This window comes from Paralichthys olivaceus, chromosome 7 (genome assembly GCF_024713975.1).
Source record: "Paralichthys olivaceus isolate ysfri-2021 chromosome 7, ASM2471397v2, whole genome shotgun sequence".
Taxonomy (NCBI): Eukaryota; Metazoa; Chordata; class Actinopteri; order Pleuronectiformes; family Paralichthyidae; genus Paralichthys; species Paralichthys olivaceus.
In genome coordinates this window covers 6448787-6472496 of record NC_091099.1, presented here as the reverse complement: position 1 = coordinate 6472496, position 23710 = coordinate 6448787, and the positions used below count along the sequence as shown (strand labels likewise).

The 23710-nt window shown below is 41.9% G+C and overlaps 1 protein-coding gene across 2 annotated transcripts in view; it reads left to right on the top strand.

Moving 5' to 3' along the window:
* Positions 1-368: 368 nt before the first annotated feature.
* tspan9a (tetraspanin 9a) overlaps positions 369-23710 on the top strand; it is a 154681-nt gene continuing 131339 nt past the window's right edge. For both annotated transcript variants that reach the window (XM_069528370.1, XM_069528369.1), the window contains exons 1-2: positions 369-509; positions 15804-15860. The gene's annotated coding sequence lies outside the window, so the exon portion shown is untranslated. The remainder of the gene's footprint in view (positions 510-15803; positions 15861-23710) is intronic.

Below are 23710 nucleotides of genomic sequence, written 5' to 3'. Positions count from 1 at the left end.
TATGATCCCAACATGTCCTCGATAATATTTACATTACCATGGTGTCAGCTGTCAAAACTCACTCTTTTTCTTTTCTTTACAACTGTCAAATTCTTATAATATACTTCAACGCCTGGGACTCATGATAATAAATCAGATTTTACGGGCTCTGTGTAATTCTCCTATAAAGGTCCGAGGCTGTGACGCGCCCCGGACGCGCCGGTAGGAGTCAGTATCAAGCCCCCTTTCTCTCCTTCCTCCTCTTCTTCCTCTTCCTCAAACTTCCATTTCCTCCTCGTTCCTAACAGAACATTTCGCTCCTCAGTTCATCTCCTCAACACAGAGAGCTGTCAGGAGACGTCCTCGGTTTGTTTCTTCGTCGTTGTGCCGACTGGAATAAAAAAAAAACAGCAGCAGGCGGGTTCCAGCCGGGAAAAGAAAAAGTTTGAGAGCTGAAGTTTGCGTGTGAGTGGTTTCCTCTCCTCTGTCGCCTGGGCGGTGAAGTGGCTCCACAGGAGAACTGGCAGCAGGTGAGAAGCTGCTGTGTCTGTGTTTGTTGAGTTGTTTAGTTTGTTGACATCCGTGCGTAATTCCAGGTCGAGTTCTGCGCTTCGCTCTGTGCCATCCAACTTTTCTGTATCCACTTCCAGAGGTGCTTCATTATGTGAGCTGTGTGATTTCAATATTGCCCGAATTAAAATGAAATAACCACAACATGATGTCTCTATAATGAGTGGGTGAATAGCTGGCAGCCACTTTGCAGTGACCTTATGGTTTTTTAAACTCTTGTATAATAAGATTTACCGTAAATTGCTGCAGGATTGAGTTTTAATAACCCCCATGAGCTCCTGTTAAAACCATTCCAATCCCATCAATATTATTTGATGCCCTCTTATTTCTGGCAGGGCATCATGAGTGTGTCACATGCCAACAAGCTGTTGAATGTGAGCTTTTAAAAGTGATAAATGGCTCTTTGAAAGGAAACATTTTATCTCCTCACCCTGTCCATTCTCCTGCATGAAAATATCTATCAGCGTTTGATCAATGGCAGCAACAAAGCCCCTCATTTTATTTATCTTTCCAAGTGCATATTTTTGGGTTGGCACCTCACGGAACAAGTTGATCTTGTGAGGCTGCAGGAATGTGAGGAATCAAAAAAAGCTCTGAGTCAGTTTTTCTTCCCAGAGGCAGCAGCTGAGTGAGATGCTGCTGTCATCCATGTGAGGAAACACACCCCGTGCGACAATAAGCTCCTCACCGCAGCTCCTCACTGATTTTCTAACAATTCAGTGTTGCCCGGATGAGACTGTGATCTTTAGTGTTTCTGACATAGAGTGTCTGGAAATGTGAATCTGACCCTGATCACTGAGGAGGAGACCAGTGTTGCCAGCATCTACGTATGTTTCTTGCTCTGATTTCAGTGTTGGCCCCCCTGTGCTCAAAGTGTTGAAAGTGAGAAGTTAAGAGATGCTTTGTGGAGCCTCCCCTCAGCTGATGAATTTTCAAGATGTGAGAAAATCTCCCTTGTTTTCTCTTCTCATTTCATCAATTATCGCTTGACTCGAGTCTCACAGTGAAGTCTCTGTCCGCCGACTAAAAAATGACCGTCTGTCTTTAATTTATCACATGCCCTTCTCACCATGGGACACTTCTCACCATACCCCTGGGGCAGTGTTGACTTGACGGCGGGACATCTTTTTTGAAAGAAATATTCCCATTGGACCCAACACAGGATTCAAGTGGGGCCTTATGAAAACAGCAGCTCCTGACCACGGTGGTATGTTGTAGATCAAGTCTATTCTGGTGTCTGGGGGGGGGGGGGTCTTGCACCATCTGACCCCACATTCCTGCCTCCCTCATGGCATGGTCATAGGGGTCAGTGCCAACCCAGCACCCACCCCCATTCCCCTTGACCTATACTGCTGAACAGATTTCACTTATTCCCCAATTTCCCTCATATTGCAGTGCCTGTTCTCAACCTGTTTGGAATGAGCTGTTCTCTGGGCCTGTGTTGATCCCCGGAGCCACGTCAGAATTATTTCTTGTCATTAGTGAGTCCTCCTCAGAGAGTTCTACAATATAGTTTCACTTTCTTATTGTTTGTGTGCTGGACGATGTGCAGGGAGCTTTTGTTAAACAGCCTATCTGGTGCAGATGTGAAGTTTAGAAAACTGCGTTCATCCTACCTGGTTTATCTGCAATGAAGATTTTGGAATGACCCAGTAGCCGACCTCTTTAGAAGACATGTTGGACTCTGCTCAGCTCACACTGACTGCCTGTTTATTCACATTTTATTCATTTGGGCGTATCACAACTCAAATCACATACCAAGTGTGGAGCTGATGAAGGGAACAGTTTGCAAGATATGCGTTGCACAGACAGACAGACAGACAGACGGATGGACGGACAGACAGATGATGATGATGATGATGAATTTTTAACCAGTGGCTTTATTGGCTGTTCTCTATCCAGCTAACTTAATTATAATCTCCTTGCAAATGAGGGTTTACATCAGATTAGATATTTAAATGTTGGATTCATTTCCCAGCAGTCATATCTGAACTCTCCACACTCACCAACCGACTATATAGATTCGTTTAAACCTTCAGCTGCTTCTCATTGTGTTTCTTGTATTTCTTGGCCTCGCATTACCAACGTGCAGTCACGGAAATCAAAGTTCGCCTTCGGCCGTCATCCACAATCATAACCTTTGTGTCGAGAGGTTTTCCTCGGGACGCACTGGCTGATTCTCTGCGTAGGTAAACAAAAGCGTCAATGTCAGCCTCTGAGCGTGTTTACTTCTTCGGCTTTCTCTCTCTCTCTGTCCCGCACGGTTACCATAGAGCTTGCTCTCTATGCTCCGTCCCTTCATGAAAGTTCCTATTCTGTGGGACGAGGGGGCCGGACCGTCCGTGCTGGGCAGATCTCATTCCGCCGTGGCCTCACAATGGCTGAGCTGTGCTGCTATATCAACATTTATTTCTCTCTTGCCCCCTTTTTAATCACATGACCAATCGGCAGCAGGAAGAGCAAGGCCGTGTGGCTCCGTCTTTGTCCGTTTGAGATATTGCTGGTTCTGTGCCATGAATCACTCTGACTTTGCATCTTGTGTCAGAGAAGCCTTTTACTATAGCCCTAATTTCAGGCTTGCAGGCGAGTCCTCCCACTTTTTTTCATGTACCTTACTCAAGCTGCGCATTCATGAGATTCAGATCAGATGTCTAACTCCCATATATACGCAGCCTGCAGAACATTCTGTGTCTATATTTTGACCCCACTGTGTGTGACTGACAGCCGGTTTATTTACTGTCGAGTCTATTTCCGAGCCAGGGGTCCTGAAAGTGCAGCGGGTTCCTCTCACCGAAACTAAACTCACGTCTGAATCGGTGTGTGCAGCAGGAGGGGGATACGTGTTCCATAATCATTTTTTCTGTGAGACCTTTCTTTCCCCCTACAGTGAACAGCTTGCATGTTTCTTTCCGTGCATCACTGCCAAAACATCTCAACACAGAGGAGCTGATCCGGTGAACCTGTTAAATGCCACCGACATGATCTCAGTCTGTGGCATGTCGGAGTACGTGCCACACATGCCACGTTCTCTGTGTATGAGGAGGCGAGGTCTCCGCGGCCGCTGTCAGCTCAGCAGCTCTCGCGCTGTATCATGCTGTTTTGTTTTCTGTGCCATGCAGGATTTGTAATGTCAGACTTGTTGACTTTAGCAGGCAGAGCTTCCTCTCCTGCTGCAGCCTGCGTCAGTCGCCTTTTGTCTGCGTCGGTAGACTGCTGTGGGGGAATTTGTGTTTCTGAGACATGAGTGGTGGGGCTTTATTCTAAATCTTTTTAAAATGTTGTTCCCCTCAGTAACCTGGAAATACTGCCTGGAAATAGATTAATTCCCAAAATGTCACTTAAACTCACTTTGGTCTTATTTATTATGATTGTTGCAGAGCTGCAAAAAACATATTTTAACAATTTGTGCCGCTCTCGTGCCATCTTCTGCATTTTTATTAACAAATGTGAACTTATGTGCTATTGTGCTTGTGGTGAGCATTTTCCTGCCTGTTCAATCAGATTATATTACACTGGGTAATTGTGTTTTCACTATTAAAAGAATGCATTTCTCTTTACCACTAATTTAATTTATGCAAATGTTGAGCAATGGTGCCTCTAATATTATTCTCCTCCAACTTTTTCATTAAAATGTATTTTTTATTATTGGGATTATTTTAGATTTCACAGAATTTAAAGCTTTTCTGAAGCAAGAGGGGCCTGGTTGCAGTTGACGGCATTTGTTTTCTTGTTGTACATATGGCCCTTGTCCGTAGCCATTAATCCATTTCAGACATTAGGCGTTAGTGTGACTGTTCTGAGTGGACAGCTGTGGTGTAAAGTTTCCTTTTGAAGGGACTCTGTGACATAACTGAAGTCGTATATTATTCGGTGCTGATTTTATTTATTTGTTTAAGTTTGGAAGAGATGTCTTTCATTTGAATGGGTTTGACTCTTGTTAAATATGTTCTTTCTTTAAGGTCCAGGATTTTTTTTTGGGGGGGGGGGGGTCTCATTATCCTGCCCCACACATTATGTGTGAGAGTTGGCCCCAGTGACTATAAACAGGACTTTGATCATGGGATATATATTAGTGCATGTAACCTTTTAGTGTTCAGAATATAAGTGTAGAACCACACTGGATATAACGTGACACCTTTTGTCTGTGATGGTGTCATGGTCCAGGAAATATAAGTAATAGCTGAATAGGACATTTAAACTATATTACACTCTATTGTTTTTGGGAGATTTCTTCGGAATTTCTATTCTATCAAAGGGGCGTTCTGTTTAACATATGTACATAAAATACATAAAATTCAAATATCAAATGCAGAGATTGGTTCCCCTCAGTGCACCAGCCTTAAAACACATTATGAGTCATTGCACAGGCCTGTATCCTAATGTTAGGGAGTCAGGAAATGGTCAGTTCTGCAGTCTATTATTGAATCTCATGGAACAATCTAATCAGAACATGATGTTAACTAATGCAACATCACAAGTTACAACATTAAAGATGATTAGCAAGTTAAAATAACAGCTTTTGAACAGAGTAAAACTAATATGGTTTCATAAAGGTAGATTTTATTACTGGGCCTTTATAGTTTTACATCAAACTTGTGTACCTGTATATGTGATTTGGTAATAATAATATTAACAATAGGGAAAGGAAAAGATTAAAAGAAAGTAATTAGCTAAATACAATCCAGTAAAAGCCATTTAGTAAAAAGTAACTTTTGAGAGATGATTTAAAAAGTTTTAAGTCAGTGTTCCTCAGGTAAACTATCCCAGAGAGTTGGGGCTCCTGAAAGCAAAGGTCCCGTCACCTTTGGTCTTCAGTCTCGGACTATCGAACTTATCGGCTTGTAGCCTGAGATCTTCAGATAAGGACTCCGAGCTGCTGAGTACTGGTGTGTAGCAGCAGGGAGGGCACCAGCTCATGTAGATTTGATCAGCAGATTTTATCAGTGGTTTTGATCATTTTGTTTCTGCACTAACTGTCATGTTTGATTTCCTTGATGGAGATAATGGATAATGTTGAGTCTTAACTTGTCAGGTGATTTTTTTTTTTCTGGCTGCTTTCAACAAGCTCTTTCAGCAAGATAGAACATCTTGTCTGCAGCTTGAGACTTATAATATCCAGAACAAAACAAATCCTGTAGCTCTAGGTGTTCTCTGAAGGTTGCTCAAATGAGTCAAAGAACAGTTTTATGAAAGAATACCAATAAAAACGAAGACGTCCTCGGTGGATGGCTGGTAAAGTGAGTTGCTTCTCTCTCAGCAGCCAGTTTGAATTATAGTTTGTTTACTACTTTTCTGGGCACAAAATCACAGACATTTTCCCACTCACTTGTCTGTATTTGTAAAGTCCTCTGGAGCTTGTGTGTAATAAAGGGTCACAACATACATTTAAAAGACAAAAAACAGACCCTTCAAATTAAAGCCTGCAGATGGAACACCTACCTGCGTTCCCTCCCACAGATGGTCAACATTTTATCAAACATTGACTCCAAAATGCTGCCACACCTCCCTCTACCTCCCTCACACTGCAGTCCGGTCACTTTTTATAGTGCGTCACCAAAATGCCTTTGACTTTGCAACGCTTCTTCAATAAGCCCCCAACATTTTTAACTTGCGAGCTCTTCGATAAAATGACCGCTTGTTGTTGTGTTGTTGATAAATTCAAATCCAAATAAGTTGGTGGTTTCTCCTTGGACGGAGCTGAAGCAGCTAAGTTAATCAAAAATGTTCCTTTTCACACATGCAAAACTTTTTTTTGTGCGTTCAAAGAATTCCCTGTTGGGAAGTTTCTCTGTCTGCCGCCACAAGGGCTCTATAAGCGAAGAACACTTGATGCTGCGTCCGGGGGGGGGGAGCATTAGCTGCTGTGCTAACCCAGGGTTGGGTTTGGGTTTTACTTGGAGAAGCACAGAGCTAAAACAACCCAAATAAATATGAATAAATCAATAATTCTTGTTCTGCTTGCACAGCTTTGTTTTTTGTCTTCTATTGTCCCATCCTGTTGTGTCTGATCTCCGAAATGCTTGTTGGTACAATAACAGAGATATTGAAAGACCAATTCATTACCAGCTTTGAACGGGCTGTGATTAATTGCACACAAGGGAGGCTCATTGGCGAGGCAGAGCCAGCCCTCCTCTTGCCTCATGCCAACGCTCTAATCAAAAGCACAGTTGTGGGGCACAACACAGTCCGCTGCTTCTTGGATTGAGACCTCACCATGGAAATCGACCTCTTTGTACATGATCTGCTTTAGATGCTCACTGGCCGCTTCCCCGTGACACGCTGCTCTGAAACCTGGCTCTTCCCTTCATCAGTGGTGAATTATAGAATTGAGGGAAGAGGTCAGCAAGAGGTGATTCGTCCACTGGTTTATAAGCGTGTGTGGAACTCATTACGTCTGTGCTGCTTGGCATCACTGCCCTCTACATGTGTGATATATTTTTGGGAAAGATGATGAATCAGACTGACTCAACAGATCATCATATCATCAAGCTGTTAGGAAGATGAAGAGAACCCACGTTAAAGCTTAAACGACATGTCTGACTCAAAAGTTCATGTCTGATTCACTAGTTTAAATCAAGTAGGGCCATGAAAAGGAAGCTACCCAATCAGTTCACATTTATTTCTTCAGTGAAGTAGAGAAACCACAATGTTGATTCATGCATCGAAGCTCCATGAATCCCCATACGTTAATAAATTACTAAACAATTCTCGATTTTAATGCAAAAATCGTCCACAAACAAATACTGGAGTGAGTTCTTCACTAAAAACCTGATCTGTAATTAAGTTTGTGGTTGAAAAACATTTGTCATTACTTACTGTGTACTAACCTGCCAACACACTGAACACTGAGCAAAACATTTCTCCGAGCTGCCAAATGTTCTGTTTCAATGATACATTTAAAGATCCCAGATGGACATAAAATATTTCAGTTATTTCAGGGCATCTGGAGCCACACTGCACCATTTTCTACGGCCACACACTATGACATCAATAAGATATAGGCCTCTGTTTCATGGGTCGTTTCCTTTTCAATCCCTCTCTCTGCTTTGTATTCAGGTCATGTCATGGGAAGCTGAACATGTGTTGACATCAAACATGTGTCTGCACCTTCTTTCTGGTTGACTGCCTGTGATAAATAGGTGGATTAATGCAATCGTGCTCTCGTCGAGGAATCTTCAGATCTCAGCTTAAATGCTAAACCCTTTTTGTTACAGCTATTATAAGTGTTTATGACAGATGGTCATGGTTCCCAGATGATGAAGCTTGAGGATTTTGGTGCAGTGTTCAGAATTTAGCCATTATTATTTCCATCTGAGACAACAACAACGACATCTGCGATCATATCTTTACCTCCCAAATCTGTTTGTTTACTCGCCAAGGATTCATTATTCCATGGTAGTCAAACAAAATATCTCTACTCGAAGATCTTGGACCTGACACTTGGTGACACGTGTCTATACACCCAGTGGAGGACGTTATTCCTGAGCTTGCACATTGTGCAGCCTCTGACCTCAGAGACAGGAGACAACTGTCATGCTCCAAATGGAAGATGACAGTTTACTCAACCTTTCAACATAAAAACAGAGCTTGTGTGGAGCTTTGATCGGTGTGATATTTTCCTTGTCATTAAAGTTGACGGGTTGTGACCTGCTCTGAAAACCATCAGGAAATGAATAAATTTCCCTGAGATTATATTTACCCACGTCCTGTTATTTCAGGACAGTAAACAATGGCTTCACAATTTCCTGCTTTGTTATTTATATTTACACAAAAGTTACTTGCCATGTTCCGTTAATTATGTGAAAGTACAAACAAGATGTTTTGGGACTTTGATTACTTTTAGGTGGTTTGGACGAAATGTGGTGAAAGTTCTAGAACATACTTACTCCGCAGCCTAGTTAGTGTATCATCTGTTTGTCTATTTTTATACCTCCACAGCGGCAGCTGCCTTTTGTTAAGACGGACATTATGTTTTCAGGTTTTCTGTCCATCCATCCGTCTGTCCCATTCTTGTGAATGTGATATATCAAGAACTCTTTGAGGGAATTCCATTGCATCGGGTACAAACATTCACTTGGACACATGTATGACCTGATGAGAATTTAGAGGTCAAAGATCCAGATCACTGCCTTGTGAACGTGTCATCTTAAGAACACCACGAGATAATCCTTTTAAATTTGGACCAAATGTTCACTTAGACTCAAGAATTAACTGGTTAAATTCGGATGCAAGTTAATTGATTAGATTGCACAGGTCAAAGCTCACAGTGACCTCCTATGAGTCTGGAAATAATGTTTGTCGACTGAAAAGTCACTGGATGTTGGAGGCATATAACGGCACAGCGTTAATTGTAGGGGAAGCTGCTAAAGATTTCTATTTTTCATTACAAATATTGATTTGCTTGAAAAGGCTTTAAAGTAGGATTTAATTGAATGTCAAGTAGATATATATATTTAACATCTGTTTGGTTCATTTTTTTTTCAAGACACACCATTTGCATTGTTGGCCTGAGACAAAACTGTCAGTAAACACATGATATTTCTGTAGTGGCTTTGTTCATTTGAGGAGAATAACATGAAATGTCCACAGTCCCTGCAGCTGTGTGTGTTCACTTCAGCCTTCAGATGTCGACTGACAGCTGAAATAAGGAAGTGGATATGTCTGCACACAAATCTCAGAATGTATTTTGAGAAGTAGTGATGCATGTCTGCTTGAGGGCAATGAAGAAAAGTACTGTGTGGAATAACCGACACTTTCTCCATATTGTTGTACGAAAATGAGATTCTTCAGCCAAGCATGAACGGGTAGCTCACACAAAAGCAGATATAACACAGACGATTGCACTTTGAATGCTTGAGACTGACGACCTCTCAGTCTGCTGTTGTGTCGAGGAGAATGAAAATGATTTGCTCAAAATTGTCAGCAGGTTAAAATGTGCTTATAAACAGCTCAATCATCCAGAGAGGTAATGGAACCAGTGGTTGACTTGGCAAAACTGCCTCTCTTAGCAAAACAGTATCCACAATGCATTGAAAGCTGAGCAACCTGTTGGATATAAGTTGTGATAAGTTTGAAAGAAATGAACTTAAATGTGATATAATTTCATCAAACTTCACACAGCACTCTGTCCATTCACTATCTGTACAGCTTATCCTTTGAGGGTCACAGGGGGGCCGGGGGGGGGGGGGGGGGGGGGGGGTGTACTGGTGACACTGGGTGGGAGACATGGTACACCCTGGTCCCTCAGTCCATCATAGGGCTAACATAAGCCGTTTTCTGACATGAACTCCAGAAAATGTCTGGAAAATCAGGTCCAGACATCCAGTGTTTCACATCTAAAGAACACAGTAGAAGATTGTTCAGGTCAGGAAAATATCCAAAAAACCCAGGCGATAGGTGGAGCTGGGGTTGAGTGTGCAGGAGGAAGGACATTACGTACGAATTCCACTGCAGAAATCACATGTTTTTGTGAAAACCTCCTTTGAGTGGTATGAGAAAACTAAGCTGGGGTCTGGTGATGCCTGCAGGTGTGAAATGGTCACAGCAGCTACTTGATCCTCAGTTCTGACCCACAAACCTCTTGACATTCGCTGAAGTGAAGGAGTCTGCTTGACCCATTCATCTCTTCTCTCCTTCTCGCTTTGCCTTCTCTCTAAACAGCGCTGGAGGGCGGTAACAGGGATAACCCCTCTGCCCCTCCATGCAGCTATCTGACAAATGCATGCACATATTACATGCAAATTGGATGGAATCCGAGCACGTACGGTGAATAGGCTCGCTTGTACCAAGGGTGCAGTTTGCAGGCTGACGATTAGAACTACAAATAGGACAATGGTTTGAAAGCTGATGAATTAAAGTTGAGATTCCTTTTGAGAGAACAGAAACAGAGGCCACATCAGGTCACACAAAGTTCTGAAGTTTTTCCTCAAACTTGTTTCCATGAACGTTGCTCTTCCTTTACACTCTGTGATCTCCTGGCTGTTTGTTTCCGACTGCAGCTCTCAGCTGGTGCTGGCTGTGACTGATTCACCTCGTGTGATGACTCTGTCTCTTGTAAGTGTCTCAGTGTCGCAGTAATGAAGAGGGATACTGTTGTAAGTTGAACATCTTGTATTGTGTTACTTAGATTTATCCCCAGAAAAGTGGAATTGTAAACACATTGATATCAGGGTTTGATGATCTTAAGTCACATCCCAGTACTTAATCCCTGAATGATGATCCACAATATATTCAGTATTTATTACGAAATGGGCCAAAAGTTCCGTTTTAACTTCAAAGACACTTGTGAGATATCGAAAGCACTTTTCTTAAAAAGACTGTGATAAAAAAAAAAAAAACAATCACAGGAACAATGTGTCAGACCGAACAAACCATAGCTGTGCGGAAAACAAAAATGTTAACGAAACAAAAACAACAGGCGTTGACTGCACAATAAATCAAATGAAAATGTTTCAAATACATAACGTAGACACTTGTGTTGTTCAACAGTGGAAATATTTCAGTTGTGATGTTTATTTCACAAGCTGTGATAACAATCAAAGGGAATAACTGGGATCGGGAAACACTTGGTAGCGATTGACGTCCTGTTAAATCTGATAACTGTGCATACGTGTTCTCATTTACTGCTTCATCTGCATCTGATGCCATTTGGCTGCTGTTTCATCAGCTCCAGTCGAAGAGATCTTTCACACTTTTCCTCTTTAAATGTACGTCTTTTCTTTTTCTTACTGAAAATATATTAATTTATACATTATTAATACATTTATTACACTCTAAGTCACTTGGCTTTATGCAATCCTCCTTTATCTCTATAAATCACACTCATTGGCTGTAACAAAGAACTGGCAGCTGCTCATTATTAATGTTTTTTTATATAGCTGTTTATTCCAAAAGAAAGTTTTTTGTTCCAACATGTTCATCTCATTAAGCCTCATTTCTGCCTCAGATTTTGCTAATTTGATGTTGTTTTTTTTTTTTTTACAGTTAACAGCGTCAAACATCTTGATCTGATCGGATGTGAATCTCTGGAGCCAATAATAAAACTATTTTATAATATGATTATTTGTGACCTGAAATTGCATTTATTATTTTATGATACCCGTGATATTGAGTGTTTTTAAAGAGGGAATTATGGGAAAATCCAGTTTCTACTACATAAAAACAAATCATCAATTATTCTGAAGTTTACTCAAGCATTTCTAGTGAATGACTCTGCACGCTATAAATATAAATGAACCAAAAATGTATTTATCGGAAACAAAAATGTGCTGTTGTTCAATCTTTTTGATCTCGATTAAAACCCTAATCTGCTTTGAAGGTTGTTTTTTTTTTTTTTTTTAATTGTAAAAACTTAAACCAAAGTTGCAAAGGCACAAATGTAGAAATGTATGTTTTTTATTGTCGTGCCTTTTTTAATTTATGTGTTTGGCATAAAAAATGAATATAAGTTCTGCAGTGGTATCATTAATGCAGAAACCACTTTACTGCCATGGCCACAAGTCTGAACCACTTCCCTGTCAACAGCTGTTGCATATGTGGAAAATGTAGAATATAGACTGAGGAGATTCATGATTTGAGGTCGTGTGAGGACTGAATCTAGTACAGAGGAAAACAATACAAAAACCTTTTTATTGTGTTTTGATTCAGCTGGCTGCTGCAGTGAGGACTCAGCCCAGATGCATAGTATTCGCTCCACTAGGTGAGCTACTGAAGTCGTGCTATCAATGCCAAAATATCCTGTGTGTGTGTGATAACGTCTCCACTGCTACTTGAGTTTTCTGGTATGAGTAATATATTTACTCAAATAAATGTAGAATTCTATACTCAGTCCTTGTTAAAGGTTAATGATTTTAACTGTGGTGAGCTGTGGTCCACTTTGCTGTGAACCGCACTGCATGTGGAGAAAATAGGAGAGACCCCGACTCAAAGAGCAGTGTGATGCATGCCTGAGACGTGTGTCTCACATGGGCAGCGTGCTTTCTCTGATCTGATAACATCGACGCTAAGAGGAAAAGAAAGATGTGCTATGATGCAAATGCGTCGCCCTCACATCTGGTGCGTCATCCTGGCATCAAAAAGCAATATAAAACTTTTGGTCTATTTTTGTCCATGTCCCATCCACTAACATGGAGGAGGCAGGGTTTATGATCTATACTGCAGCCAGCCACCAGGAGGCGATCAAGACAATTTGGCCGCACTTTTGTAAGAGCTGTCATGTCGTCCATCTTTAGATTTACTGCTGAACTTCCTTGTTGAACAGGTCAGATACTGACGACCTTTATTAAAGTCATTGTAGTTTCACAGAAGAAACGCAGCAGTGAGACAGAAAGTTTTTACTCTGAGAAGTTCAGATGGACTAACCTCACCCCCCTCACTGATCTGTTCCTCACTACAGACGTCATGGCTTTAGGCATCGAGTATTTTCTGTTCAACCATCTGACCTGCCGTGACCCCGTCTTGTGTTTGTGTTTTCCTCTCAAGTCAAACTCAGTATTGAAGTAGAGCTGCTGGACCACGTGATCCAAAAGGCCATATGCTCTGAGTGCATCCGCTGAAGTTAGTAATCGTATTTCACTGGTTGCACTCTCGACATCACCATTAATTATGTATGGAAGCTGAAATAAGTTGGACGCTGCTCGTGTGAGCACTCGAAGCCACGTTGTCGTAGTGATTGATCACCGCTGTGTCTGTGTTGGTGCTCATCCAAAGCGGTTAATGTGTGCCCAGGCCCTCGTTGACGGTGTGTCATTAAGACGGAACGTCTGGCTACTTGAACAAAGCTCGGACTGCTGCTTGAATGTAAATCCAAGTATCTATATGTGTCATCATGTTGTCGAGAGGGAAAACTCAAGAAAAATGTAGCTGTTCAATAACACGTATTACATTTTACAGCCATTACGCATCAGTTCATCATGTGATCACATTTGTCAGTGTGATCAGGACGCCGCACTGGAAAGAGTATTAATAGACTTTTATCTCCCCCGATTCCATCTTCCTGTTTGTGCTGGTCGTGAGGCTGCAGGGCCGTCGGCTCAGGTCGGCCACACTGCAGCACTCTCAGGGGAAAATTTCACCCTCAGTAACCGCAGATGTCCGTGCAGCCCGTGGGCATGCAGGGATTCAGATAGTTTGGTGGATCACGAGAGGAGAATAAACTTGTGGCTATGATTTATTTTTCTCAGACAAAGCCGCAAGACCACATTTTATCCAGAGAGAAACTAAAACCAGATTTACATGTATTCAGCTAAACGGAGGAAAGGGAACAGTGGGGATATGAGGGGATATTTTCACCTCCACCAAGGAGTTTGTGCTCTCGGAAAGGTTGTTTCCTGTTTGTTTTTTTTGTAGTTCAGCAGGATCATGTAAAAACTAGAAATTTCCTTGGATGTAGGCGGTAAGATGTGACTCGTGCCAACAAAGAACCCATCAAATTCAGGGGTTGATCCAGGATTTGTTTTTGAGTTACTGTGGGGTTTTTTTAAATTTCAACAGTTTACCAGGGAATATTCATAGATGTTGATGAAGTTAACGGGAATTTCAGGGCAACTGAGTCTCTGTCTGTGATTTCGTGCAGCTTGATTGAATTGAAGGGGACTTTTGGGCTAATCTAGTTCTGTCGTCTAGTTGCATTTTTTGGACTGATCAATGTGCAGATATGTTCTGGATACAAATAACAAATTTATGGCTCTGATTCTATTGCATTTGTTATTTATTTTGATTAATAGTCAAATCTTAATATCTGTTAAATATTAGTACAAAGTTTAATTAAAAAAAAGATGTTATGTAAAAATGTGTTGACATTATCAAATATCATTATTTGTCAAACCAACAAAGGTATTCAGTGTACTATCAAGTGAGACAGAGAAAAACACACAGTTTTAACATTGGATTAGTTGAGTCACTCTGAGCAGTAATTCCATTTTTTTTATCCAATTTAGCAGAATATGAATCGACTCTCAGAATGTATTCGCCGTTTGCCCTCGGAGGTCTGCAAAGCATTTGTTCCAAAAACAAAAGCAGTGGTTGTACTCTTTGTTTTCTGAGAAGCTGAAATGTTTTTCAACACTCATAGAATATTAAAAGTTTCTTCTCACACAACAGAAAATGAAATGAATGACTTGCTGACATTGAATTTGACTTCAGCAGAGGGTAGAAATAAATGCCGGGCTGCTCCCTGTGTAATTTATTTTCTCTGCCTGTAGCCTTATATTTGACTTGCCCCCTTTCATCCTATGCTTCCCTTCTTCTCCCTCAAATTATTTCCAGTTTTTGTCTGTGCAGCAGAACCAGAGAGCTGCACGTTAAGTGGAGCACCTGCCCTGACGTTGTAGCTTTGCCTTCCTGACAGAAATTCAATGATGGAGGTTGTAGACGCCGCATGCTCGGCAGCTTCAGAGGCCGCCGGCTCTGGTTTTGTGCGTGTTGACCTCGTGTGGAGGAGAGTTCAACAAGAAAGTGGCCGTCATGTCGCCTGGTGTCTGCAACAGACAGTGGCCCCTGGCCTGTGGTTAGTGTGAGCTCATATTGGACAGATGTGGTCTCGTCTGTGCTGTCAACACAGACACTGACTCATGTTAAGACTCAGTATAGATCATCTAATGTATGAAACACACTAATGATCTAAATGTCTTTGCATGCCTGAAATAACCGTCTGTGACTATGATTATCAGGCAGCTGGACTATTTGATCTTGTGACATTTACTCATGTCCATATTGGTCAGAAATAGCATCACTGGGATGCCTGGGAAGTGTTACGCTGTGGGCTATAATTTCCCTGTCAGTTCTGTGCGTACTGTCATCTCCGACAGCAAGGATTTGTCCACATGCCAGATCTGTGGTGAGCTGTCCTGACCCTGCCTCACGAGCAGAGAGGCTGTGTACAGTCATATGTCTTTTCCATGTCTCACTTTGGCATCATGTCTGACAGATGTGTTTTTAATGGCAGTTAGAAGAGCACATACCTCCGACACGGCACAACAGTCCCCAGAAGCTCAATCAAGCTGCACCACATTGCACGCACGTATAGATATCACTGCCCTAAACATTTCGTTTTAATCAAGAACCATGAATTATTCCCTGGGAAATAAGTAAAATGTCAAAAAATAAATCCGCTCCCTCGCAAGATCCACACCAGAATTCTCTGTTTTTTTTATCCCGGATCCTGGAACATCCTGATTTTCTTCCTCTCTTTTAGCAGATGATTTAATTTAAGCACTCATTCTGAATCCTCTGTTTTTCTTCCTGTGTTTTAACAGACTGTCACAGACGAGCCAGGGAGCCTACTGCCTCTGTTACAGACCACATCTGAGCCGGTGAGAAATCACACCATGTTGTACCCTACTTTTTCTTTTACCATTTCAAACAGCAAGTTATTGTTTGTTTCCAAAAAGGATTCTCTCAGGTCTTGATGGCACGTTGTTTCTTTTGGGTCAATCAGCTTTAAACATATAATATGTAAAACATTCTTCATTAAAATCTCTAAACCTGACGAGACATTATCCAAAATGTTTTATTATATATGATTTATTTTATTTTTGGCTCCATCCATGGATTTACCATTCCAGTTAGCTAGGTGTCTGTTTTCTCCTGTTTTGTATTAATGTTGGTATAATACTGTTTGTGTTAGTCACTCGTAATAGATGATTATTGATTATTGGTAATGACCATTCATTGCTGTTTTGCTGTGTAACATCAACGTTTCAAAGTTTTGAGAACAAGGAAAGAAAGAATGAAATTCAGGACATGAGGATGCATTATGGAACGAGTTAAAGGTCAGAGTAATCAGCAGTAGTGGGTGTTTCTCAGTTGACTCAGGTTTTGTAAGAGAAAAGACAATAGACATTCCATGGAAGTGAGCTCCCGGGACTGAAATACACATGGTTCAGGGCTGACGGCTCACTCTGGTATGGGTGTGCTTCCTGTCACACACACAAACACACGCCTTAAATTTCAGTCTCAGGGACATAACCCGTCTGACCTCTAGTGGTGCTTGTACCAGTAATTGGTTATAGGCATGAATTATTTTGGGCTGCACACAAACACATGGATAAGCAGCAGTGTGTGGTCATTAAGGTCATTTGGTGTCAGCATGAATAATGAGTGCCGGCAGTCATTTGTCTAATTCTTTATGTATGAACCTGAAAGAGTCACTTTGCTGTCATTGCTGTGGAAGTTGTGTCTTAAGAGATTTTTCAAACATACAGCACCATGAAACGTTGGTCATGAAAATGTTTTTTTGCTTGCACATGATTTTGACTACCTCAACAATAAACTACTACATGAGGATAGATTTGTTATTTGTAAGCAGTGGCTGGAAAACAGCTACACTCTGTATCCACATTTATATCCACAATATCCATATTTTATCTTCAAGATTCACACGTTTCTTTGAGAAATCATCAAAAATGTAGAAAAACCATCCAGTGGTTGTTTTGTATAATCCTGCTAAACAACAGACAAACACACGCAGATGAAAACATAACGTCCTGGGTATCTGTGTAATTAAAACCCCCTGAAATTACAGAAAACATCTTTTGAGGAAATGTATCTGACATCTACTTTGATTTCTTTACTTTGTCCCATCTGCTAACATTGAAGGGGCAGGATTTATGTCACGCTGCAGTCTATGATTTCAACATACTTGTATGTTTGCGCCTGTGAAACCTGCAAAGAACAAATTGTACGTGTTATTCGTTATATATGACCTGTACGTGATGAACAACAGCTGTTGGACTCACGTACTGCTGTTTTACTGCTTGTGTACTGAATGAATATTTTATATTGTGCGCTTACTTCAGTCAGCTCCAAGCTGTGCTTGCAGACGCCAAACCTCTGCAGAAGCTACAGAAGATGTTTTCATTCAAGTAGTCTTCATTCATATGTTAACTCCACACAGATCTGACCTTTAACCTTTGCCGAGAGCCTCAGGTTAAAAAACACATGTGAGTATGATTGTCAAACGGCGTAAGGATCAAGTGGATGCATTGCCTGGTGTGTGTCTTTACTCCACAAGCAGGAAGACACTGTATCTGTCACTTATGTGATTTCATGGCAAGTCACAAAGAAATCATTTGTAATCTTTATCAAAGGGAAAATTGTAAATAGTGAATACAAGTTTTCCTTTTTTTGCATCAACAAAAAACTTGAAACTTGACTAATAACTGAGGTGAGCAGTGTGAGGAATTGGTTTCAGAGCTTTTTCATGGCCTAACAGCTCAGGTGCCAACGCTACAGAGTGGAATTGATTGCTGTGCTCACCAGGCTGTGGGAGGTGTGCTAGCTTTAATAAGAACGCACTCCGGATCACTTTCCATTTAAAACAATTCTGAGGTCAAACACGGATTCGAATCACGTCCGTGGTCACCGATGATGGCGGTGGACTGTGCAGTGTGGCAGTGACGCTGTGGGTTCTGCATTCAGTCAGCGGGACATCTGTAGTTTTTTTCTTTAAAAACAACCTGCGGCACAGATGCAGAAGTGTTTTAAGTCGTCTCTGAGGGGAAACATCATTCATCCACTCTGCGGAGACGACTGCGAATGTTCCTCTTTTTTCTATTTTGATTCAGTGGCAGCAACATCTGGGCCCTCAGTCAGCTCGGAGTAATAAAGAAGGTGGTCCGTGGAGACTGGTTGGTCTGTACAGGCCTTTTTTTTCTGGAGGGGAAAAAGGGAAATTAATAGCCCAAGGTTGTCGCCATAAATCCCAGTGAAGCAGGTTAGATACTTAACTTTGGGAGAAGCTCTTATTTGTCATGCTCATTCACTTTACATTTTAAATTCTGCTGACCGTTTCCTCCTTTTCAGAAGCGTGATGAGAGTTACTGGTCAGATTTTAACATTCAAGCTGAAGATCATCACACTGCTGGTCTTAAATTGTCTCACCCTCTCAAGCTGTGTAGTGAAGTAAGACAATTCCTTTTCTGTCTTCTTCTGCTAATTTAGTACAAAACTGAAACTATAGACCTGTTACCAATCGCTGCCTGGAGTCTATAGTGAAGATCTTATTCATGATGTAATTTACATTTATTTAAGTGTGTGCACATGGGCTTATACTGGTGTGATAGTGTGTTCATGCATGCTTTTACTGCACAGATTAAATATTGCAGTCCTCTTATGAAATCACATTTAAATTCACCAGATCTGGACATTTATCAAAATCTGCACCTGAATTGAAAAAACACTCAAAGTGCTTTACGTACAGTAAAGATACAAATACAGACACGTTCATGAAAATATTAAAATACATCAAAACAGAAAAGAAAGAGGGTGAAATTTGCGGGCTAGTGCGATATCTAGTTAAAGGCTGAAGTACACAGAAATGTTTGAAGTTTTCTATTAAAGCCGTTTACTGAACTAGCAGCTCTGATATCTAGAGAGGCTGATGATGCTGATCGCTACCTGACTGGTCAGATCGTCATGGTGCACAGTGTCAGGGCAGAACATCCTCACATCCTGTTTTAGCTTCATCAATCTCGCTTCTTTGCCTCAGTCGTCCAGTCTCTAAATCTCAATATGACTGCAGTTCATCAACTCACTCTTCAAGTGATTCAGTTATGGCTTCAGTCTTCAAACAGTTAAAGTTCGCCGGGCTCCCTCTATTACTTTTATTCACAAATACAAAAGACATATTATTCATCATATTAAATAGTTCAATTTATTCTTTTAATGAGTAAGGACGTCCTCTGACTCTCGGGTTGAGGTTACGTGATGAGCTGAGATGAGCAAGTTTCAGGCATCATTGCTCAGTGTGGAAACAGGAGGAGACGGAGGACGGGAGGATGGAGAAGGTGGAGGTTGAAGGATCGGGGGAAAGGGCAGCGTGCTTTACAGTTCTGCTCTTTCTGTAGAGACATCAAGGCTTTGCTTCTCTGAGCTTCACAGCACTGCTCCCCTGCCGCCGTGTTTGATGGCTGTGTTAGCAGAGCAACACTGTTCTGCAGGGTCAAAGAGGTTCCTGGCTTTTAATCGAACAACAAGCGATGCGGTTGACTGTGGCTTATATAAAGGTTATGGTTCCTTTTTTGTTAAATAAAGCATGTGTCTACAGCCCAAAGCTGCAGATGCTGGAAATGAAATTACATTTAATTTGAGGCCCTGTGAAGCAGCACATGTTTGGGTCCATCCTGGTTCAGTGTCAGAGTTGTTACTGTGATTTTACATTAGTTGGATCTCTGTTGAGCCACGAAACATTTTGACCTGTAGATGCTCAAACATATTCAGCATGTTGACTTGAATGGAGAAGGTTGAATATTAACTTTGCTGTAATTGTACATTTGCATTGTACAAGTGATAAATCTTATTTTTTAACAGTGAACTATCTTTATAATTTTATCATATTCACCAAGCAAGGCAACATTTGGGTCAGGGACCAACCCATTCAAATTAGGTGCAGATCCGGGTATTTATCGCTTACGATATTAGTATTCATAAACAGCTGAAGCAGTTAGGAGTTAACTTCTTTTATAGCCCTTGTTATGGAGTTGCAGGATCCAGAGAAAACACATTTTGCAGTGGATGTTTTCCATAAAGTACAAATCAATGTGTGCTGATGTTATGATGTTGACGAAGCCCTCCTGCTTCATTTGTTGTTTAGGAACACACAGCGACTTTCCTTTGCACTGTTACGTTCCTCTAATCTCATATAATCTGCACATGTTGCTGCATTTGTGAAGCTTTTATTTTGATCCCATATCTTCAGGCTTGTTGAATGAGCTCTCAGAACCTGGTATTTATCCCCCACGACTGCTTCAGCTAGCTGCTTCTTTCCAAATTATTCGTCTAAAACAGAAACAGTTTCCTCTTGAAGTGACTTCTACAGATTCTACTTCAGTTGGAATTAGTGTTTGTCGAGTACGTTAAAATATCATGTGTTAGATCTTAATTTTGTTTGTGTAAATCTGAATTTGTACATTTGATGTTCATTTGATGCTACATCCCTCTTTTTTTTTAAGAGAAATGTTTTGGTGGCATGCATTGATTGTAATGTGTGTTGTACTTCTCTCGCAACAATACAGTTTTATACAATACACAAACTACAAAAGCAGCCCACATGGAACTGATAACTAATTTAATCCTTATCTTCAATTACGAGAAATATATAAGTAATTCTGGTTCATTCCTTCATATCTATACTTGACAAATTAATTTTCATTTGTTATGAACTTAAATTTGATTGTGTTGAAACCTGTAGAAACTCTGGGGAAGTTTAATTGGATGCATTCAAATAAAGTTCTGCTAATATGTACACTGTACATAACATTCTGTAACACTTTACCTGAACTTCTACACTTGCATGTATAGCTGCAGCACTCAGGCGACACCGTGTAACGAAAAGACTTCATTCACTCTCTGTTGAATCCACTGAGCTGAAAGCAGAACTTTTCTCTCACAGCTTGTTTGTGTTGTTCAACATTTAGGCTCCGTCCCCTGTGAGGACCTGAATAGCATATTAACACCCCGGAGTCACCAGTGAGTGACGTTTCAGTGGCTGCAGGAGAGAGCTCTTAAAAATACTTATAACCCCACCCACCCTGCTCTATCTCTGCATCTACAGAGAAACCAGAGATTAATATTCATGCTGTCTGTGTCGCCAGGTCTCCTGCACGCTGCCTGTTACTGCTAACACTGTGAGGGCTGCTGAACATGACCTAATGGCTCTGCTGTCTCGTACCATTAGAGTGTCAACGTGCGATTAAACACATTCATGTTAAAGCCGCTGCCTCCCAGTCAAAGCCATTGCATAACTAAAGCAGTGAAGGAAGCTTTTGTTGAATTTTTAAGTTGCCAACATAGTAGCATGACTCCTGCTCCCCTGAGGCTGAACTGAAACTGACATCAGAGACCAGGAACCTTGTAATCAAAGCTTGCACTCAGACTAATGTGGGCCCCCTCACCGTACAAATAACAGCCTTATACTTAAATGACAAATGGAACCTGAAGGAGCAGCAGCCCCTCCTTTAATCAGAGACGTTCACAGTCACGCAGCCCCTCGGAGAAGGAGGATGTCACTGCCCTCGAATCATCCGACAAATTACTTGAACGTTGCCAGATCAGCGCTCCCGTGCTAACGTAATTATACACACATTTTCTGGGAGCTTTGATAGTAATAGCGCTGCGAGCTGAGTCAAAAGCACCATGGTAACCTTAGATTCTGTCACGGCAGCCGTGTCGATTTGCACCAGATGGAGGACAAGGGCTTATCTTAATAAATGGTAGATAAACCTCTCTGAATCATCGCAGGGCTGCAGGAGAAAGACAGAACTTTTTACTGTAGATACTGTGGCTATTGTATAAAGTGGACTAGAATCGGTTAATGGGATTTCAGCGATGATGGTCAAATTGAGGTTGCAGGAGCAAGAGCCCGTGTTTCCTTGCAGTGGGCGCCATCTAGTGATCCTTGAGCAATAGCATGTATGGATTTTTCTCAGTATAGCCTTCATATAGTATGTATAAGGGACTGCTTATGATAGTATTCACCTCATGTTTCTGTATGAGTCAGATAACATAAGCATTTGCACTGCACTATCATACAGGCGTCTGTAATTGAAAAAAAATAAACCAATTTGCAGGGTTTCATTTAGAAACTCGTGCCTCATGGAAACCTCAATGAAAGAAAAATGAGATTAAAGATGCCGTCCACCCTCCAGGCTCTTTTATTGCCCCCCCCACTGAATAAAGTGGCCCGGAGGTCTGTCGGGGTTCTGTGGTGAAGGTGTAACAGACAAAATCAATAGTGTTTAAAGATAAATAAAAAAACTTATCTAAGCTGGGACGGATGGAGAACTGAAGAGGGGGAGGGGTACTGGGAGGGCTGCAGAGAGAGAGATAGAGAGAGAAAGGGAGAGGGAGGGAAGGTGGATAATTGGAAAAGCAGAGTCTGCAGTTCACATGGTGTTGAAACAAGCTGTGGCCATTTATCCACATCACCTCAGAGGAGCTGGACCAGTGTCGCTGACTTAAAATCAATTTTCTGATAAAATTACTTCAAGAGCAAATTATCTCTCATTCCTGACCCCGCTGTCACCAACCCTGTGTTCCCGCTGACACCACTAGAGGTCAGTGTGACCCTGGCGTGGGAACGCAGGGAGGCAGTGAAGATGTCATGTCGAGTCGGGATGCCTCGGAGGGTGGGAGTCTGCAGCATGCTCTGTGGTCATGTCTGCAGAGTGACTGAATGGTGCAAAGCTCTGCTTGTTTTCTGCTTCAAATGAAATCTCTTCCCTGTGTTTCCTCGGCTCTCGCTCTGTTTTCTTTATCTCTTCCTTCCCCTGTGTTTCAACCTGGGGATGGGTTCAACCTGTTTTTTTTCCATTTGCATAAGCTGGCTTCAGAAATCTGTGCTTACCCCTGTGTATTGCTCAGTGTGAGTGAGTTGGCTGTTCAGAGGGAATAGCTAATGACTCCATTGCCCTCATTGACGCATGTCAGTCTATTTCAGGCTCGGCTACTAACACTCTCATACATGGCCAAGAGAGAGCTGATGATCTACGTGCTGGATCAGCCGTGCAATGTCAGCCCGCCGCTCGCTTAGTGAACAGAGTGGTTTTCAGCACTTTATCCTCCTGCCTCCAAACCATCACTGGAGTGAATATTCCAGCCTCGTCACGCTGCTGACAGCAATCCACCGATGGAAGAGTCGTTCTGGGATGTCAGACATGCGATTTGACCTGATGCGGTAGCAGTGGCATTTCCTGACCCCCCCATCCCCCTCCAGCTCCCTGCCCATAACAGGAGCCACCCTTCAGACCCGTCTCCTTATTGATCCTGATTTGGCCGGGGTCCGTTTCCCCCCCTTCTCCATTACCTTCCATCAGCCTCCATCCCAGAGTCACGCACCGTGCTCTCAGGATGAGAGTATAGGGAATGAAGTTCAGAAGGGGGGCAACGGGTTTGAGGGTCAAGCCATACAAGGGGTGAGAATGAGCGAGGAAGAGTAGAGATGAAGAGGCAGAAATTGCGAGACAGCGATTGGGCAGCTGGGCAGAGACGGATGGCATTAACTGGACTGAAGGTTGAATGCAGGGGCGGGGAGGGCACTGCCAGCCGTGGAGGCTTGTGGCCGGCTTTCACATGACTCGCTGGGACGCAGGAGGGTAATAGAATCCCAACGTGATGTGCTGGGATGCTTGGGAGGAGGGATTAAATTTAGACACAGCCACAGGCA